Below are 21,642 nucleotides of genomic sequence, written 5' to 3' on the forward strand. Positions count from 1 at the left end.
AATAATATTTATTGGGTATTACAAAGGAAGGTGGGGACTGTAAGAAATGGTCCCTTTTCTTTATTTAAGGCTACAAATCAGTGTAGAAAATGAACACAGTATTGTAAAACATGGAAAATGCTAGAGTAAAAAAAAAATGTTAGAGTGAAAGGATGTACAGAATCATGGGAATGCAACAGAAGTTGTTGGCTCTGCCTTGAGTGCTTGGGAAGAAAATTTTGTAAAGACTGTACTCACTCCCTGGTATTTTATTGAACACTTTAAAAGTAGTTACTATGTTTGTTAAGGGCTAGATAAACCCAAAATTTCTAGTTTTAACTGAGAGGAAAGACATACTGTAACTGAGGAAGAGAAGAGAGAAACAGGTTTTTCTGGACCAATGAGTTCAGTTTCAGATGTTAGTTTTAGGTGCCTGTGGGGGAATCCTGTTGAGAATTCCAGGGATTGCTAGTAAGTCTAAAAGTTAGAAAAAGGCACAAACCACAGAAAGATGAAACCAAAATATTTTCAAAGTTTAAGCACATCTTTGAGAGATAATAAAACTCACCCAAGGTACAGATTCAAAGGGATGTGAATCTATAGGACAACTACATATAAGGAATGACAGGCAAAGAAATTAGGAAGTAGCAATTTGAGTTGAGAGTATTTTTGTAAATATAAAAACATGGCTGGAAAAGATAATCAATTTAAAGACAGTGGAATCTGTGGGGAAGAGTTCCAAATATACCTGTGGCATTTTTTTTTTTATAAAAGGAATGTAAAACAAATGGAGAAAATATTAATGTGTTAAATGTAGGTAAATGTGGGATCCAAGATGGTGGCAGAGCAGGTATAAACTACACTCCCTCCCAAGACCAAACTGGAATTAGAACTAAGTTATAGAACAATTATCCTGAATAATCAACTGAAGACTAGCTGAAGAGAAGTCTTATAACCAAGATTTATAGAATAAGCCTCATCTAGGTAGGAAGGGCAGAGATGTGAAGAGTTGGGCCCACACCCATGAGCTGCAGTTGAAGTTCTGGAGGGGTATCTTGGCACCATAGCCAAGAAAAGGTGCCAATATAACATCTGGCTGTGAAAAGCAATAGGGTTTCTGTCTACCAGGGAGACACTGGAGTCCGCTAGAGACACAGGCACCCTCATAAAGAGCCAATGAATAAAATTTTGTTCACAGCCACTCACCCTGGGCTATGGCAGTGAGAGGGTAGAGCAGACCAGTCAGAAGAGGGGCGTCTGGAGTTTGTGGCTCTGGGGAAGAAGCTGAAAGATCAGCCGCCAGGATCCCTATGCTGAGTCATTCTCCCATAGCACAGACAGCATCTTTTTTGGGTGGAGCACTACATTCTATGTGGCATCAGCCTGGGGGAAAGCAATTGCTCCATTTTTTTTTTTTTTTTTCATTTTTCTGAAGCTGGAAACAGGGAGAGACAGTCAGACAGACTCCCGCATGCGCCCGACCGGAATCCACCCGGCACGCCCACCAGGGGCGATGCTCTGCCCACCAGGGGGCGATGCTCTGCCCATCCTGGGCGTCACCATGTTGCGACCAGAGCCATTCTGGCACCTGAGGCAGAGGCCACAGAGCCATCCCCAGCGCCCGGGCCATCTTTGCTCCGATAGAGCCTTGGCTGGGGAGGGGAAGAGAGAGACAGAGAGGAAAGCGCGGTGGAGGGGTGGAGAAGCAAATGGGCGCTTCTCCTGTGTGCCCTGGCCGGTAATCGAACCCGGGTCCTCCGCACGCTAGGCCGACGCTCTACCGCTGAGCCAACCGGCCAGGGCTGCTCCATTTTTTGAATTCCCTCTTCCATCACCCTGTAGAGCTTATGCCCTGTTGAGAAGTCCAGCCAGAAGCTCTTTCAGTGACTGAACCTAACAGGTAGCCTGCAAGCAGAGGCAGGCAAGGCAGATGTTGGAATGCCTAGGGACCTTTGATAATCTGTCCCAGGCCTGGTGCTGGTAAAAGCCAGCCTTGGTGTGAAGCTTGGTGCTACCAATGCACACCCAACTTAGCAGAGGCAGTGATAAACCCATGTGCAGCAGAGGGAGCCATAAATTGTTGATTGCTTGTAACTACAAAAAGGTTGCCAAAGGCCAGTCACAGGCAGTCTCACACTGGCCTGCATCAGAGTACTTCCCAAGAAGCCCAGAACCAACATACCTACCCAATGGCCAGTTTCAGACAAAAGCAGAGCAAAATCCAATAAACTTCATAAGCAGCATACCCAAAGGGAGACCTCAGCAGGCACCAGACACTGCTGAGGCAAATGCCGCTTTGTATAGACAGCAATACAGTTTGCACTCCATAGTTGGGGTTGAGCCTCACAGTCAGCCAGCCTGAGGGTGGATACTATGCACAAATGGGCCATTATCAATCAAGACACAATTACAACAGGAAGGCCCACGTAACCCATACAAGGTACATTCCTGGAGCACAGAGATCACCGTGATCAAGGAGACTAACATCAGACCCCAAGAGACACCTACTTCATAATGCCACCCTGCAAAGTCTGGGAGTCAAAGAAGAACTATCTAATACACAGAAACAAACACAAAGAGGAAGCCAAAATGGGGGGAAAAAACCTAACAGGTTTCAAATGAAAGAACAGGAGAAATCTCCAGAATAAAGAGCTAAATAAAATAGAGGCAAGCAACTTATCAAATAAACAATTCAAAGTAATGGTTATAAAGATGTTTAACAGCATGAAAAAGAACATATAAACCATAAAAAATGACAAGTCAGAAATGAAGATTATAACATCTGAGATAAAGAATACACTGGAAGGATTAAACAGTAGGTTGATGAGCAATTTAGAAGACAGGGTAGCAGAACATACCCAATCACAGCAGAAAAAAGGAAAAAAAATTTTTTAAATGAATACAGTTTAAGGGACCTTTGGGATAACGTGAAGCATAACAATATCCCCAAAACAAGGGTACCAGAAAAAAAGAGCAAGCAAGGGATCGAGAACCCAGTGAAGAAATAATGACCTAAAAATTCCCTAATCTGGTGATTGTAAGAGATACACAAGTCCAAGAAATGCAGAGTCCCAAACAAGATGGACCCAAAGAGGACCATCAGTGTTAAACTGGCAAACGTTAAAGACAAAGAGAGAAATTAAAAGCCATGAGACAGACAGTTACCTAGAGAGAGCTCCCATAGGACTATCAGCTGATTTCTGAACAGAAGCATTTCAGGCCAGAAGGGATTAGCATAAAATATTCAAAGTCATGAAAACAAGAACCTACAACCAAGACTACTTTACCCACCAAGGCTATCATTTAAAATTGAAGGAGGCCCTGGCCACTTACAGTGTCATCCTGAAACACTAAGGTCGCGACTTCAATCCCTCCCTGGTCAGGGAGGCAACCAAAGAATGTACAACTAAATGGAACAAAATAATGAATGCTTCTCTATCTCTCTCTTCCTCTGTCTCTCTAAAAGCAATCAATAAAAACTAAAATAGAGTAAAATAAAATCGAGGAAGAAATAAAGGTCTTCTCAGATAAGAAAAAGCTAAAGGATTTTATTATTACCAACCAGTATTACAAGACATGTTAAAGAGCCTCCTTTAAAAAGACACCTTTTTTAAAAAAGCAGAAATAAAAAAAACATATGGTTAAAAGAATAAATTGGCAATATGTACCTATCGATAAATACTTTATTATTATTATTATTATTATTTTTACAGAGACAGAGAGTCAGAGTGAGGGATAGACAGAGACGGAGAGATGAGAAGCATCAATCATTAGTTTTTCGTTGCGCATTGCAACACCTTAGTTGTTCATTGATTGCTTTCTCATATGTGCCTTGACCGTGGGCCTTCAGCAGACTGAATAACCCCTTGCTCGAGCCAGCGACCTTGGGTCCAAGCTGGCGAGCTTTTTTTTTTTTTTTTTGCTCAAGCCAGATGAGCCTGCACTCAAACTGGCAACGTCGGGGTCTCGAACCTGGGTCTTCCGCATCCCAGTCTGATGTTCTATCCACTGCGCCACCGCCTGGTCAGGCTCGATAAATACTTTAAATGTAAATGACTTACATACTCCAATCAAAAGACATGAGACTGCCTGACCTGTGGTGGCGCAGTGGATAAAGCCTTGACCTGTTATGCTGAGGTCGCCAGTTTGAAATCCTGGGCTTGCCTGGTCAAGGCACATATGGGAGTTGATGCTTCCTGATCCTCCCACTTCTCTCTCCCTTTCTCTCTCTGTCTCTCTCTAAAAATGAATACATAAAATCTAAAAAAAAAGATATAAAACAAATATACAGTAATGGAAAATGATCTGACCTTGGGTGACGGGCACACAACCCAATCAACAATTCATATACTATAGAAATGTTTACCTGAAATTTACGTACTCTTATTGTCACCCCATTAAACTTAATTTCTAAAAAAAAAAAAAAGGGTAGCTGAATAGATAAGAAAACAAGCCTGACCAGGCGGGTAGCACAGTGGATAGAGCATCAGTCTGGGATGCTGAGGCCCCAGATTTGAAACTCCGAGGTTGCGGGCTTGAGCACAGGGTCATAGATATGACCCCATAGGTCACTGGCTTGAGCCTAAGGTCTCTGGCTTGAAGCCCAAGGTTGCTGGCTTCAGCAAGGCATTACTGGCTTGGCTGGAGGCCCCCCGTTAAGGCACACAAGAAAGCAATCAATGAACAACTAAAGTGCCACAACAAAAATAATAAAGTACCTAGGAATAAATTTGATCAATAAGGTAAAAGATTTGTACTCAGAAAATTACAAGACACTGAAAAAAGAAACTGAGGAAGATACAAACAGAAGCATATACCATGTTCATAGATAAGAAGAATTAACATCATTAAAATGTCCATACTACTCAAAGCAATCTACAGATTCAATGCAATTCCTATTAAAATATCAATGGCATACTTCACAGATCTAGAAAAAATATTCCAAAAATTTATATGGAACCAAAAAAGAACCCAAATAGCCTCAACAATCTTGAAAATGAACAACAAAGTCAGAGGTAGCACACTTCCTGATATCAAGTTATACTACAAGATCACTGTGGTCAAAACAGCCTTTAATAGCATAAGAACAGGCATACAGAACAATGGAACAAAACAGAGAACCCAGAAATAAATCCATGCCTTTATGGTCAATTAATATTGAAAAGAAGGCAAGAGTATACAATGGAATAAAGACAGTCTCTTTAATAAATGTTGGAAAAATTGGACAGGTACGTGCAAAAAAATGAAACTAGACTACCAACTTACACCATTCACAAAAATAAAAAAAATGAATAAAAGACTTAAATGTAAGTTGTGAAATCATTAAAATCTTGAAAGAAAACATAGGCAGTAGACTTTCAAACATCTCTCATAGCAATATTTTTGCCAATATATGTCTTCAGGCAAGTGAAATAAAGGATGAAATAAACAAACAGGATTATTTCAAACTAAAAAGCTTTTACACAGGAAAAAACATTAACAAAATAAAAAGACGGCTTGACCAGGCAGTGGCACAGTGGATAGAGTGTCGGACTGGGATGCGAAGAACCCAGGTTTGAGACCCCGAGGTCGCCAGCTTGAGCACGGGCTCATCTGGTTTGAGCAAAGCTCACCAGCTTGGACCCAAGGTTGCTGGCTTGAGCAAGGGGTTACCTGGTCTGCTGAAGGCCCACGGTCAAGGCACATATGAGAAAGCAATTAACGAACAACTAAGGTGTCACAACAAAAAACTGATGACTGATGCTTCTCATCTCTCTCCGTTCTTGTCTGTCTATCCCTCTCTCTGTCTCTGTAAAAAAAATAATAATAATAAAAAAATAAAAAGACAACCCACCGAATGGGAGAACATATTCGCTGATACATCTGATAAGGGGTTAGTAACCAAAATTTATGAAGAACTTATACAACTCAACAACAGGAAGATAAACAATCCAATTAAAAATGGGCAGTGGATCTGAATAGACACTTCTCCAAAGAGGACATACAGATAGCCAACAGGCATATGAAAAAATGCTTAATGTCACTAATCATTAGAGAAATGCAAATTAAAACCACAATGAGATAGAACCTCACACCTGCCAGAATGGCTTTCATGAACAAATCAACACACAAGTGCTGGCGAGGGTGTGGAGAAAAGTGAACCCTCCTAAATGGCTGGTGGGAATGCAGACTGGTGCAGCCACTGTAGAGAATTGTATGCCATTTCCTGAAAAGATTAAAAATGGAACTGCCTTATGACCCAGTTATCCCACTTCTAGAAATATATCCTAAGAATCGCAAAACACCAATTCAAAACAAGTTATGCGGCCCTGGCCGCTTGGCTCAGTGGTGGAGCGTCAGCCTGGTGTGCGGGGGTCCCGGGTTCGATTCCCGGCCAGGGCACACGGGAGAGGCGCCCATCTGCTTCTCCACTCCTCCCCCTCTCCTTCCTCTCTGTCTCTCTCTTCCCCTCCCGCAGCCGAGGCTCCATTGGAGCAGGGATGGCCCGGGTGCTGGGGATGGCTCCTTGGCCTCTGCCCTGGGCGCTGGGGTGGCTCTGGTCGCGGCAGAGCATCGCCCCCTGGTGGGCAGAGCGTTGCCCCCTGGTGGGCGTGCCGGGTGGATCCGGTTGGGCGCATGCGGGAGTCTGACTGTCTCTCCCCGTTTCCAGCTTCGGAAAAATACTAAATAAATAAATAAATAAATAAATAAATAAAACAAAAAAACCCAAACAAGTTATGCATCCCCATGTTCACTGCAGCATTGTTTACAAAAGCCAAGATCTGGAACAGCCAAAATGTCCATCAGTGGATGAGTGGATTAAAAAGCGGTGCTACACAATGATATTCTATGTGACCGTGAAAAAGGAAATCTTACGTTTTGTGATGGCTGGGATGAACCTGAAGATTATTATGCTAAGTGAAATAAGCCAGGTTGAGTAAGACAAATACCGTGTGATCTCACTTATATGTGGAATCTAAATGAACACAATACACTGAGGAACAAAATAGAAACAGAGGCAAGGTCACAGAAAACAGCTTTTGGAAGGAAGGAGGAAGCGGGGGACAGGATCAAAGAAGGTGAAGGGATTAGCTAAAATCATATATACATATGTATGGCTAGTAGCCACAGACACCATCACAGCCTCCTGGCCCGTGCAGATTCCCATTTGATTCGAACAGATGGTAATAAAACAACAAAGCCAAGAACTGGTGGGCCATTACCTTTAATCCTAGCTCACACTCGGCAGGTGAGAAATACACACAGTGGGAAAACACTTCCCTTTCCATTCTGGGCTCCCAAAACCGCTGACTTATCCGAGTTTCCTAGAATCAAAAGTTTCTACCTCGCCTGACCTGTGGTGGCGCAGTGGATAAAGTGTCAACCTGGAAACAATGAGGTTGCAGGTTCAAAGCCCTGGGCTTGCCTGGTCAAGGCACATATGGGAAGTGATGCTTCCTGCTCCTCCCCCCTTCTCTCTCTCTCCCTCTTTCTCACTCTCTCTCCTCTCTATAATGAATAAATAAAAAATCTTAAAAAAAAAAAAAAAGTTTCTACCTCACCAGATTTATTCACCTGTTGGGCAGATAAAATATATTATGCTCACTTTGTTAAAGATGGTGCTGCCCACATGGAAGCTTGTCGCCCAGCTGATATTAATGTGTGTTAGGGGCGGGCTGTGAGCAGACAGGATCCTTGTAGCCTGGGGCTTGGTTTTAGGACTAAGCCTTTCCCACCCTTTTTGATGTGGGGTGGTGCAATCCCATCATGCCTCCAATAGGTGCCTTTGTATTAGAGACTTCCCTATTTTGTATATTGAATTAAAGGTTTTGATTTCTACATTATAAAGTGGGGCAAACCCGGAGCTTCCTCTCTCTCAGTTCCTGAGATTAGCATTAGAAGAGGGAGCAGACCCAGGAAGAAATACAAATGGCCAACAGATATATGAAAAGATGCTCATCTTCTTTAGCTATTAGAGAAATGCAAATCAAAACGGCAATGAGATACCACCTCACACCTGTTCGATTAGCTATTATTAGCAAGACAGGTAATAGCAAATGTTGGAGAGGCTGTGGAGAAAAAGGAACCCTCATACACTGTTGGTGGGAATGTAAAGTAGTACAACCATTATGGAAGAAAGTATGGTGGTTCCTCAAAAAACTGAAAATAGAACTACCTTATGACCCAGCAATCCCTCTACTGGGTATATATCCCAAAAACTCAGAAACATTGATACGTAAAGACACATGCAGCCCCATATTTATTGCAGCATTGTTCACAGTGGCCAGGACATGGAAACAACCAAAAAGCCCATCAATAGATGACTGGATAAAGAAGATGTGGCACATATACACTATGGAATACTACTCAGCCATAAGAAATGATGACATCGGAACATTTACAGCAAAATGGTGGGATCTTGATAACATGATACGAAGCGAAATAAGTAAATCAGAAAAAACCAGGAACTGCATTATTCCATACGTAGGTGGGACATAAAAGTGAAACTAAGAGACATTGATAGTGTGGTGGTTACGGGGGGGAGGGGGGAATGGGAGAGGGAAAGGGGGTGGGGAGGGGCACAAAGAAAACAAGATAGAAGGTGACAGAGGACAATCTGACTTTGGGTGGTGGGTATGCAACATAATTGAACGACAAGATAACCTGGACTTGTTATCTTTGAATATATGTATCCTGATTTATTGATGTCACCCCATTAAAAAAATAAAATTATTAAAAAAAAAAAAAAAAAAGAAGAGGGAGCAGAGAGAGGCCACATGGAGGAGGCCAGGAGAAGCAGCCAAGATAGCGGAGTGCTGAAGGAGAAGTCAGTGCAGAGTTTGTGCAGGGAGAAGGAAGGACATGGGGAACAGAGGTGAATAAGGCTGGTGAGCTAGAAACCTTTGATTCTAGAAAACTCGGGTAAGTCAGTAGCTTTGTGAGCACCGCATAAGTGGGTTTTGGAGCCCAGTGTGTGTTTTTACTTGCCCTCCAGGTGCAAGCTAGGATTAAAAATAATGGCCCACCAGTTCCTGGCTTCATTGTTTCATTACTATCTGTCCGAATCCAATGTGAGCCCGCATGGCCTAGGTGGCTGTGATGGTGGCTGCGGCCACTAGCTTCACATCACCTCTGTTCCCCATCTCGGGATCTTCTCTCTGCACAAACTGGCTTCTCCTTCAGCACTCCGCCATCTTGGCTGCTTCTTATCTCCTCCACTGGGCTTTCTCTGCTCTCCTTTATAGCCTTTAATCCAATATACAAATGACAAGTCTCTGATACAAAGTCACTTATCTGAGGCATAATGGGATTACTCATGAGAGTGCACCACCCCACATCATGCAACAGTCAAGGGTGTGGGGAAAAGCTTAGTCTTAAAACTAAGTCTTAGGCTATAACAACCCTGCCTGCTTACAGCCTGTCCCCACATCCAATGCAAACTATAAGTGAACAAACATATATATCATATTTACAAACTTATCTGACCAACAACATAACACATAGATACAGACAACAGGGTAGCAATTCTAAGGGGGAAAGGGGGCATGGAGGTAGGGGGTGGGGGGACAAAAAGTGTGAAGCAGGGATGGAAAGAGACTTTGCATGGGGAAGAGGGGACATGAATCAGTGGGTAGAGGGTGTTATATTGAGTGGGACTTTTGAAACCATGTCAACACAATAATTTAAAAATTAAAATTAAAAAAAAAAAAAAGAAATGCTCTTGCCAAAGTTAACAGTGATCTCTTGGTAACTGATCAGCTGGCTTTTAAAAACCAGTTTAAATGTCACTTGACTTTGTTTTGGTATTCAATATTATTAGCCATTTTCTTCCTGAAAGTCTGCCTCTTTATTCCCACCATACTATTCTAAAAATGTATTAAATCATAAAATACTTCAAACAAACAAAAAGAACTATATTATTCACATTTTCCCACTTTTACTGAATATATTGGGGTGACGCTGGTTAATAAAGTTATACAGGTTTCAGGTGCACAATTTTATAAATCATCTGTACACTGTACTGTGTATTCACCAAGTCTTCATTTTATACTCCTCCCCCCATCACCTTGCCCCCAGCAGTCTCTACATTCTTATCCCTGTAAATTATTATTATTATTATTTTTTTCTATTTTGCTAATCCCTTTATCTCCCTACCCTTCCCCCAGGTCCACAGCTGTCAGCCTGCTGTCTCTCCATGAATGCTGGTTTGTTTGTTAGTTCACTTTGTTCATTCGACTCCACATGAGTGAAATCTTATGGTACTTATCTTTCCCTGACTGGCTTATCTCACTTAGCATAATACTCTCCAGATCCATCCATGCTTTGCAAACAGTGAGATTTCCTTCTTTTCTTTAAAGCTGAGTAGTATTCCATTGTGTTAATGTACCATCGCCTTTTTATCCATTCATCAACTGATGGACACTTCAGATGCTTCCACATGTTGGCTATTGTAAATAACGCTTCAGTTAACATAGAAGAGCATACAGTGTTTCAAAATAGTGTTTTGGGTTTCTTTTGATAAATTCCCATAAGTAGAAACCCAGGGTCATAAGGCAGTTCTACTTTTTTTTTTTTTTTTTTTTTACAGAGACAGAGAGAGAGTCAGAGAGAGGGATAGACAGGGACAGACAGACAGAAACGAAGAGATGAGAAGCATCAATCATTAGTTTTTCATTGCGCATTGCAACACCTTAATTGTTCATTGATTGCCTTCTCATACGTGCCTTGACCGCGGGCCTTCAGCAGACCGAGTAACCCCTTGCTCGAGCCAGTGACCCTGGGCTCAAGCTGGCGACCTCGGGGTCTCAAACCTGGGTCTTCCACATCCCAGTCCGACGCTCTATCCACTGCGCCAGTGCCAGGTCAGGCGGCAGTTCTACTTTTAATGTTTTGAGGTAACTCGATACTGCTTTCCATAGTGGCTGCACCATCTGCATTCCCACCAGTAGTGTACCAGGGTTCCCTTTTCTCCACATCCTCACACTTATTGTTTGTTGACTTATTGATGATAGCTATTCTGACAGGTGTGAGGTGATATTTCATTATGGTTTTAATTTGCATTTCTCTGATGATTAGTGACACTGAGCATCTTTTCATATATATATATATATTGGCCATCTGTATGTCCTCTTTAGAAAAGTGTCTATTTAGGTCCTTTGCCCATTTAAGTGGATTTTGTTCCTTTGGTGTCGAGTTTTATAAGTTTTTTAAATTTTGGTTATTAATCCCTTACCATATATATGGGTGAAGTATGTTCTCTTGTTCTGTGGGTGGCCTTTTCATTTTGTTGATGGTTTCCTTTGCTATGCAAAACCTTTTTCATTTGATGTAGTCCCATGATTTTAATATTTTCTCTCATTTCCCTTGCCCGAGTATATCTGAAAAAAATATTGCTAAGAGAAATGTCTGAGGTTTTATTGCCTGTTTCTTTTTAGGATTTTTATGGTTTTGAGTCTAACATTTAAGTTTTTAATTCATTTTGGATTTAGTCTTGTGTATGCTTTAAGTAGGTGGTCTAGTTTCATTTTTTTGTATGTATCTGTCCAATATTCCCAACACCATTTATTGAATAGACTGTTTTAACCCCATTGTATTATTTTGCCTCCTTGTCAAATATTGACTATAAAGGTGTGGGATTATCATATTTCCCCATGTATAAGAAGAACCTTTTTTGAAAAATTTGGGGTCTAAAAACTGGGTGCGTCTTATACAGTGGTTGTAGATTTTTTCTTACATTTCCTGCTTTTTCTCACTTGCTTTTGCACTCGTTGTAGATGAAGAAAACTTGAGTTCAATAACTTTATGTAATTTTTTTTTCAAATTTTGAGCCCTAAAATTAAGGTGTGTCTTATACATGGGAGTGTCTTATACATGAGGAAATATGGTATTTCAGGGTTCTCTATTCTGTTCTATTGATTTATATGCCTGCGAATGCCATGTAGCACAGTTTGATATCAGGTAGCGTGATTGCCCCAACTCTGTTCTTCATTATCAAGATTGCTGTTGCTATTCAGGATCTTTTTTTGTGATTCCATATAAATAATTTGAATGTTTGTTCTAGTTCTGTGAAATGGTATTGACTCTATAGATTGCTCTGAGCAATACCAACATTTTAATTATGTTAATTCTTCCTATGTATGAACACAGATTAAGTTTCCACTTACTTGTGTCTTGTTGAATGTCTTTCTTCAATGTTTTATAATTTCCCAAGTGCAGGTCTTTTACATCCTTGGTTAAATTTATTTCTACGTACTTTTTGTAATGCAATTGTGAATAAGATTACTGTCTTAGTTTCCTTCTCATTATTAGTGTATAAAAATGCAACGGATTTCTGGGCCCTGGCCGGTTGGCTCAGCGGTAGAGCATCGGCCTGGCGTGCGGGGGACCTGGGTTCGATTCCCGGCCAGGGCACATAGGAGAAGCGCCCATTTGCTTCTCCACCCCCCACCCCACCCTCCTTCCTCTCTGTCTCTCTCTTCCCCTCCCGCAGCCAAGGCTCCATTGGAGCAAAGATGGCCCGGGCGCTGGGGATGGCTCCTTGGCCTCTGCCCCAGGCGCTAGAGTGGCTCTGGTCGCAACAGAGCGACGCCCCCGGAGGAGCAGAGCATCGCCCCCTAGTGGGCAGAGCGTGGCCCCTGGTGGGCGTGCCGGGTGGATCCCGGTCGGGCGCATGCGGGAGTCTGTCTGACTGTCTCTCCCCGTTTCCAGCTTCAGAAAAAAAAAAATTAAAATAAAAAATGCAATGGATTTCTGGATGTTTATTTTTTATCTTGCTACATTACTGAATTCATTTGTTGGTTCTAGCAGTTTTTTTGGTGGAATCTTTATTGTTCTCTGTGTATTGTACCATGCATTCTGCAAATAATGACAGTTTTACTTTTTTCCATTTTAGATTCCTTTTTTCTTGTCTCATTGTTATGGCTAGGATTTATCGTACTTTGTTCAGTAAGAGTGGTGAAAGTGGATATCCCTTGTCTTGTTCCCGATACTAAGGGAAATGCTTATAGTTTTTATTCATTGAGTATGATGGCTGTGGGTTTGTCATATATGATCTTTATTACATTGATGTATGCTTCCTCAATTCCCACTTTCCTGAGAGTTATTATCATAAATAGGTGCTAAATTTTACCAAATGCTTTTTCTGTATTATTGCTATGATCCTGTTGTTTTTCTCCTTCATTTTGTTTTTGTGGGATATATTTATTGGTTTATGGATATTGTACCAACCTTGCATACTTGAAATAAAACCACTTAATCATGGTGTATGATCTTTTTAATGTATTGCTGGATCCGGTTTACTACTATCTTGTTGAGGATTTTAGCATCCATGTTCATCAGAGATGTTAGCCTATAATTTTCTTTCTTTATAGTGCCTTTATCTGGTTTTGGAGTTAAGATAATGCTGGCCTCGTAAAATGAGCTCAGGAATCTTCCTTCCTCTTGAATTTTTTCTAATAGTTTGAGAAGGTTAGGCTGAGTTCTTCGAATGTTTGGCAAAACTCACCAGAGAAGCCATCTGATAAAGGACTTTTGTTTGCTGGGAGTTTTGTATTTCTGTGATGTCAGTTGTTACTTTAACTCTTTCATTTCCAATTTTATTTTTCTTGGGTCCTCTCTCTTTCTTGTTGAGTCTGGTTAAAGGTTTATCAATTTTGTTTACCTTTTTAAAGACCCAGCTCTTAGTTTCAATGAACTTTTGTATTTTTTATTTTAGCCTTTATGTCATTTATTTTCACTCTGATCTATTATTTCCTTCCTTCTACTTCCTCCAGGCTTTTAGTTTATTTTTCTGGTGTTCTTCGGTGCAGGGTTAGATCATTTATTTCAGATTTTCTTGCTTCTTAAGGTATGGCTGTAGTGCTATGAACTCCTCTCTCAGGACTGCTTTCACTGTGTCCCATAAATCTTGGGTTGTTGTATGTTCATTTCCATTTGTGTCAAAGAAATTTTTGATTTTTCTTGATTTCAATGTTAATCCATTTTATTTAATAACATTCTATTTAGCTTCCAAGTGTTTGGCTATTTTACAATTTCTCAATTGTATTGATAGTTGATTTCTAGTCTCATGCCATTGTGGTCAGAGAAGTTGCCAGATATGATTTCAATCTATAAATTTATTGAGACTTGTTTTGTGTCCTAACATATGGTCTATCCTAGAAAATGTACCATAAGCACTTGAAAAGAATGTATATTCTACTTCTAGGGGGTGAAACGTTCTAAAGATACCAATCAGTTATCTAGCGTGTCATTTAAGGCCACTATTTCTTTGATTTTTTTGTGTGGAGGATCTATCAATTGATGTTAATGGGGTGTTAAATCCCCTGCTATTATTGTATCCCTGTTGATCTTTTCCTTTATGTCTATCAAAATCTGTTTTATCTATTTAGGTACTCCAATATTGGGTGCATAAATATTTACAATGGTTATATCCTCTTGCTGGATTGCTCTCTTTATCATTATGTAGTGATCTTCTTTGTCCCTTACTATAGACTTTGTTTTCTAGGCTATTTTGTCAGATATAAGTATTGCTATCCCAGCTTTTTTTTTTTTAATTTCCATTTCCATGAATTATTTTTTCCATCCCTTAACTTTTAGTCTATGTGTATTTTTTGTTCTGGAGTGTGCCTCTTGGAGACAGCATATATGGGCCTTGTTTTCAAGTCCATGCAGCTACCCATTGGGTCTTCTGAATGGAGCATTTACCCATTTACATTTAAGGTTATTATTGATATATACTTATTTATTATCATTTTATTCTTTAAACCTATAATCCCCTTTCTTTTTATTTCTTTTTTTTCTTTCCTCTTCCTATAGAAGGCCCTTTAACATTTCTTGCAGTACTGGATGGGTGGTAATGAACTCTTTAAGTAAGACTTTCTTAATGTCTGGGAAGCTCTTTATTTCTCCTTCGATTTTAAATGATAGCTTTGCTGGATAGAGTAGTGTTGGTTGTAGGTTCTTATTTTGCATCACTTTAAGTATTTTTTGCCAAACCCTTCTGGCCTGAAGTGTTTCTGTTGAGAAGTCAGATGTTAGCTTTATGGAGGCTCCTTTGTAACTAATTAATTGCTTTTCTCTTGCAGTTTTTAATATTCTTTGTTTCTTATATTTGGTATTTTAATTATGGTGTGTCTTGGTGTAGGCCTCTTTGAGTTCATCTTTAATGGGACTCTCTGTGCTTCTTGAACTGGTGTGACATTTTTCTTCATCAAGTTAGGGAAATTTTCTGCTATGATTTCTTCAAAAATTTCTCTAACCTTTGTTCATTCTCTTCTCCTTCAGGAACCCCTAACATGCAAATGTTGTTTCTCTTCATGTTGTCACAGAGGTCTTTTAGCGTTTCCTCAGCCGTTTTGAGCCTCTTTTTGCTGCTCTGCTTCTATGCTTATGTTTATCTTGTCCTCTATTTTGCTGATTCAATCCTATGCTTTGTCCAACCTGCTATTGATTCCTTCTAGTGCAGTTTTCATTTCAGATATTGTATTTGCCATTTCTGAATGGTTCTTTTCTTATGGTTTCAGTGTCCTTTTTAATGCTTACTAAGTTCTCTGATCATTCATTCTTACTCTAAGAGCCTTGAGCATTCTAATAGCCATTACTTTAAAGTCTGTGTCTGTTAGTTTGGTTACTTCTATTTCACTCAATTATTTTCCTGGGGATTTCTCTTGCTGATTCATTTGGGGCATATTACTTTGCCCATTTTGTCTGTATATTAGGTAGATCTGCTCTGACTCCTAAGTTTGTTGTGATGTCTTTATGAGGAAGGTGGGCTTAGTAGTACTAACCTCAATGCCACCTGAGCTCCTTGCTCTAAGAATGTTTCTTGAGAGTTATAGTTATCCTTTTGTATGTGAGTCTTGAATGCTGCTAGTCCTTTTGTGGGTAGAGTTAACCCTTCATGCTGGCTGGCTCTAAAGGTCAATTTTGACCATGTGTATTAAATGCTGTGCACTGTCCTACAGGGAATAGTTATTCTCAGTAGGGTCTGCAGTACTCTTCCTTTGGGGAAACTGCTTGTGTGGCTAGTTAAGTCTAGCATTGCAGCAGTCTGTCACCATCTGCTGGTTATGTTGGTTCTGGGTGCTCTTAGGTGGGGTTCAGGTAAAGTTGATTCACAAAGCTCTCCTGGAACTGCAGGATCTAGCTGGGTCAGAGAAGCAGGTGAGCAGCATTGTTTCTGATTCCCTCCACTTCCATAGGGCAGGTAGGAGTGTTTTCTCCTGTGTTGGCCTATCTGTAAGATCACCGCAGTGTTCTCTACTACACTGCCTGGGAACTTTTATCTCCTAACAAATGGAGTAAGCAGGACAACAAACAGGCTGTCACTGCAGGCACCTGGCCTCCCTGTCAGGTGCCACTCCAAGCACGCAGACTGGTGCCTCAGATACAGCAGGTGCCTGCCAAGCTCCAACTGGCTTCTCCAAACTACCCAACACATAAAGCCCAGAGGTTCCCTCTACATAAGACCATTTTCTGTACAACAAACAAGAGAGAGACTATATAGAAAAGGCTGGGGAGGTGCAGTAGCTCGCCAACATAGAATAGATCTGAATTATGAAAATCCCAGGTAAAAGTCAATTACTTTTGGCCATTATAGGCAATTATTAAAAAGTTTGTAGATAGGCATTTGTAAAATAGTTACTAAGCATCATTTCCCATACAAATTCAGTCACCTCTTGAAAAAACAAACTGATTTTATACCTATTTTAAGAATTTTTATCCTCAGATTTTTACACTTTACCTTTATCAAGATTTTTGACCTGCAAATTACAGTAAACAATTAGATATTACTTTCAAGTCTTGTGTCAATTAAATACTCCTCTGAGGCCCTGGCTGGTTGGCTCAGCGGTAGAGCGTTGGCCTGGCGTGCGGGGGACCAGGGTTCGATTCTCGGCCAGGGCACATAGGAGAAGCGCCCATTTGCTTCTCCACCCCCCCTTTCCTCTCTGTCTCTCTCTTCCCCTCCCGCAGCCGAGGCTCCATTGGAGCAAAGATGGCCCCGGGCGCTGGGGATGGCTCCTTGGCCTCTGCCCCAGGCGCTAGACTGGCTCTGGTCACAACAGAGCAACGCCCCGGAGGGGCAGAGCATCGCCCCCTGGTGGGCGTGCCGGGTAGATCCCCGTCGGGCACATGCGGGAGTCTGTCTGACTGTCTCTCCCCGTTTCCAGCTTCAGGAAAAAAGAAAAGAAAAAAAAAATACTCCTCTGACACTGTTATGGATCTTTAGTTAGGGTTTTAAACCTTAAAAATATACCATACAACTATTTCTCTAATAATTTATGTATTCCTTCTGGTTTTTTTGTTTTGTTTTTCAGAACTCTTTAAGATGAAATAGCAGAAGAAATAAGATGCATACACACATTTTTAGAAATACTAATTTATAATACTGACCCAAAGCTCTATGATTTTTCCCAAATTCCAGTGCTATTTATTTCTACCATACTTTTGCTGTAACAATCTCTCAAGTTTTAATGTATGTTTTAGTTTATTTGTTTATTTATATTAAATGAGAGGAGGGGAGGCAGAGACAGATTCTGCATGTGCCCCGACTGGGATCCACCTGGCAAGTCCCCTACCAGGTGATGCTCTGCCCATCTGGGGCCACTACTCTGTTTTAGCACCTGAGGCAAGGCCATGGAGCCATCCTCAGTGCTCGGGGCAACTTGTTCCAATCGAGCCATGGCTGCAGGAGGGGAAGAGAGAGAGGGAGGGAGGGAGAGGGAGAAGGGGAGGGGGAATAGAGAAGCAGATGGCTGCTTCTCCTGTGTTGTGCCCTTACCGGGAATCAAACCCAAGATTTCCACAGACCAGGCCGACCAACGCTCTACCACTGAACCAACTAGCCAACAAATTTAAAACTTAAAAGTTTAACTTATATAAATCAAATACACAACTCCAAACATGAAATTAATACAGAATATTTGAGGAGAGGAAGCTTTTGGCAATAGGAGCAACAAACAAGGAATAATCAAGTGTTCCAAAAACCAAAATAAGCCTGACCAGGCGGTGGCGCAGTGGATAGAGTGTTGGACTGGGATGCAGAGGACCCAAGTTCGAGACCCTGTGGTTGCCAGCTTGAGGGCGGGCTCATTTGGTTTGAGCAAGAGCCCACCAGCTTGAACCCAAGGTCGCTGGCTCCAGCAAGGGGTTACTCAAGTCTGCTGAAGGCCGACAGTCAGGGCATGTATGAGAGAGCAATCGATGAACAACTAAGGTGTTGCAACGCGCAATGAAAAACTAATGATTGATGCTTTTCATCTCTCTCTGTTCCTGTCTGTCTGTCCCTGTCTATCCCTCTCTGACTCACTCTCTGTCTCTGTAAAAAATAAATAAAAAAAAGTCACGTGATGGGGAGCATGGCTAGAGATGAGTAGGGAAGCAAGGCAAGAAGTAAATCAGCTTAATCTGTTACAGCTCTGAGACTAGGAACCTTTCTGTTTTTTTATACCTTTGGTGCAGGTTATTTTATTCTGTTACACCATTAGCCTTTTCTCAGTAATTAGCAGAAGCTGTATTCTTATTTTTCACACTCAATATTTCTAGTAATAGAAATAAGAAAAAATTTTTTAATAAGTTTTGATTGGTATCCAAGAATTTAACTGTACCTTGCACAGATTATGTATTTTTAAAATTTTATTTTTTCCACTTATAAAAGACCTAATTAAAAAAAATTTAGATGTATAAAAAGGTTATAACCATTTATTTTTAAACAGTTCTTTCTAGGTTATTTTGCTACTTAATATCCTTTCTCAAGCAATATGTTATATTACAACATGAAGTAAATAGTTTATTTTGGTTTTATTGAGTTTAACACAAAGTTTTATTTATTTATATTTTTTTACTTATTCATTTTAGAGAGAGACAGAAGGGGGCAGGGGAGGAGAAGGAAGTATCAACTCCTATACGTGCCTTGACCAGGCAAGTCTGAGGTTTCGAAACAGCGATCTCTGCTTTCCAGGTTGACACTTTATCCACTGCACCATCTCAGGTCAGGCTAATACAAAGTTTTACAATAACTGCTTTGAAGTTTGTACTGCCAAATACTATATTTCAATTTTTACCTTTCATAACAAAAATTCTATCCTGTCATTAATAAAAAATATATAGTTTTGGTATGCACTAGGTTCTTAAATGTTTATTACTCAATTTTCTTAGCTTCTGTTTAATTTAAAACCAATGCCAATAGAACTCTACTACATAAAAAGATAAAATACCAATTTTACCTTTAAATAGGCCTGTTTTTCTTCTAAAAATAAAAGTCTACAGAATAATGGTAATTACACAACAGAATGGCAAAGACAAGCAATACCTTCTAGCAATTTGTTGGAAGAGAACATGATTTTACTTTTTAAATTGGGCGAAGTTTCTTAGACTTTTTAAAATATCACCTTATTAGATATCTACAGGCATTCTCTTCCAGAAACATAAAAGTTGAAGATGAAGGATCTCATTTTGTCAAAATACCCACTCACTATAGGAGTCTCTTTAAGCTGATTCAGCTATCTATACTGGGCATTCACTAGAACAGGGGTTGGGAAACTTTTTGGCTGAGAGAGCCATGAATGCTACATATTTTAAAATGTAATTCCGTGAGAGCCACACAACGACCCATGTACGTTAAGCATTATCCAATAAAAATTTGGTGTTGTCCCGGAGGACAGCTGTGATTGGCTCCAACCACCTGCAACCATGAACATGAGTGGTAGAAAATGAATGGATTGTAATACATGAGAATGTTTTATATTTTTAACGTTATTACTTTTTAAAATTAAAGATTTGTCTGCGAGCCAGATGCAGCCATCAAAAGAGCCACATTGGCTCGTAAGCCATAGGTTCCCTACTCCTGCACTAGAACATCTTCAAGGAACCTCAAATTTACTTTCCTGTCAAAATCTATTCTTCCTTCTCTGACACCCATGTCTCAGTGAATGGTAAGTACAGGGCTCCCATCTACTTTGCTGCCTCAATCAGAAACCTGAGAGTCATTCCTAATGCCTAACCCTCCCATGCCCCATATATGTAGTCAGTCACTAAGACCTGATCATATCACCCTATAATTTCCAAAATTCTCCCACTTCTTTCTCAACTAATTACTACCTTTGATTACTAATAATCTATTGTTTGGATTATTGAAAAGGCTTTCTTAACTGATTTCTATGCCTCTAGTGTTACAGTTTCTCTAGTCTTTTCTCTAGGGTGAAGGACGTTTGTGTTCTTTTTTACTATTATTCAACGAGAGAAGGGGCCGTAGGTACAGACTTCCACATGCGCCTCAACCAGGATCCACTGGCAAGCCTACTAGGGGGCGATGCTCTGCCCAGCTGGGGCGTTGAGCTCTTCTCAGCTCTGGAGGCAGAGACCATGGAGCCATCCTCAGTGCCCGGGGTCAACTCACTCCAATTGAGCCATGACTTGAGGAGGAGAAGAGAGAGAGAAGTGAGAGGGGAAGGGGTGGAGAAGATGGGCACTTCCCCTGTGTGCCCTGACTGGGAATCAAACTTGAGACATCCACCCACAGGCTGGGCAGATGCTCTATTACTGAGCCAACTGGCCAGGGCCATGTTTGTTTTCTCTAAAAAGAAAATCTGATTAAGGGCCTTCAATGTCCTTGTCCCCTCTTGCTCCCAGTATGAAGTCCAAACTCTTTAATATGAAATAGAAGGCCCTACATGATTTGCTTCATTCCCTTTCTTGGCTCATCTCTTTCCTTTCATCTTCTTGTATTTATTCTATGCTACCTGCATAATGAATTTCTTTGAGAGCCTCATATGCACCATGTTTTCATATTTAGCCCAGAAGACATTTTGCAACATTCACCATATAAGAATATCATTAACAAATCTTCATTATCATGATTCTGCATTTGCAAATTAGCTTGTTAACATTTATTTGTAAATCCCTCCTCCCGCCCCCAAATCAATGGTCATGGCATTTTTATGGTCATTTGCACAAAGCTGTGAAAAAATCTCAGTTGCTAGATCCACACACCCTCAGCTCAGGTCAAACAAAGCTCTCATACTGTAAACAAGTGTCCTTCCTACGATCTATATATCAAATACCACTTCTTTTTTCTCTTGTACTTTTGTGCTTTTCGTTGGTGATGTGACTGTTTAAAATGGTCTCCCCGCGCCTGACCAGGCAGTGGCGCAGTGGATAGAGCGTTGGACTGGGATGCGGAGGACAAATAAAACAAAATTATGTATTGGACAACTGACCAAACTGTTGTGACTGGAGGCTTGCAGAAACCTGACCTTGTTTTTGTCTAGGTATAAGGTTCAGTATTCACTAATTCAGTGTTCATAAGTGACCTGCTGACATAACTACTACAAATAATGAGAACTGACTATATATGAGTATTTCTATGTAAAAAATTTCTATAAACAAGTTAAAGTTTGCTTTTTGAAAATTGTGATATTTACTGTCAAATTTCCCTCTAAAAAGGTTTTTGGTTGGTTTTTTTTAGTGAGAGACAGACTGGAAGGGAGAGAGATGAGAAGTGTCAATTCTTCATTTTGGTTTTAGTTATTCATTGATTGCTTTCTCATGCCTAATGGGGTGGGGCTCCGGTAGAATAAGTGACCCCTTGCTCAAGCCAGCAACCTTGAGCTCAATCCAGTGACTATGGATCATGTCTATGATCTCATGCTCAAGTTGTGACCCTGCGCTCAAGATGGTTAGCCTGCA

General features: G+C 40.6%; 1 protein-coding gene across 3 annotated transcripts in view; it reads right to left on the minus strand.

The window, feature by feature from the left end:
• The window catches only part of YES1 (YES proto-oncogene 1, Src family tyrosine kinase), a 78,441-nt gene that overhangs the window by 32,422 nt on the left and 24,377 nt on the right, over positions 1–21,642 (minus strand). Inside the window, exon 1 of one of the 3 annotated variants that reach the window (XM_066352335.1) lies at positions 8,985–9,098. The exons of the other annotated variants lie outside the window; for them this stretch is intronic. The gene's annotated coding sequence lies outside the window, so the exon portion shown is untranslated. Of the gene's footprint in view, positions 1–8,984; positions 9,099–21,642 lie in introns of those variants that run through there. 3 annotated transcript variants of the gene reach the window in all.

This window comes from Saccopteryx leptura, chromosome 11 (assembly GCF_036850995.1).
Source record: "Saccopteryx leptura isolate mSacLep1 chromosome 11, mSacLep1_pri_phased_curated, whole genome shotgun sequence".
Taxonomy (NCBI): domain Eukaryota; kingdom Metazoa; phylum Chordata; class Mammalia; order Chiroptera; family Emballonuridae; genus Saccopteryx; species Saccopteryx leptura.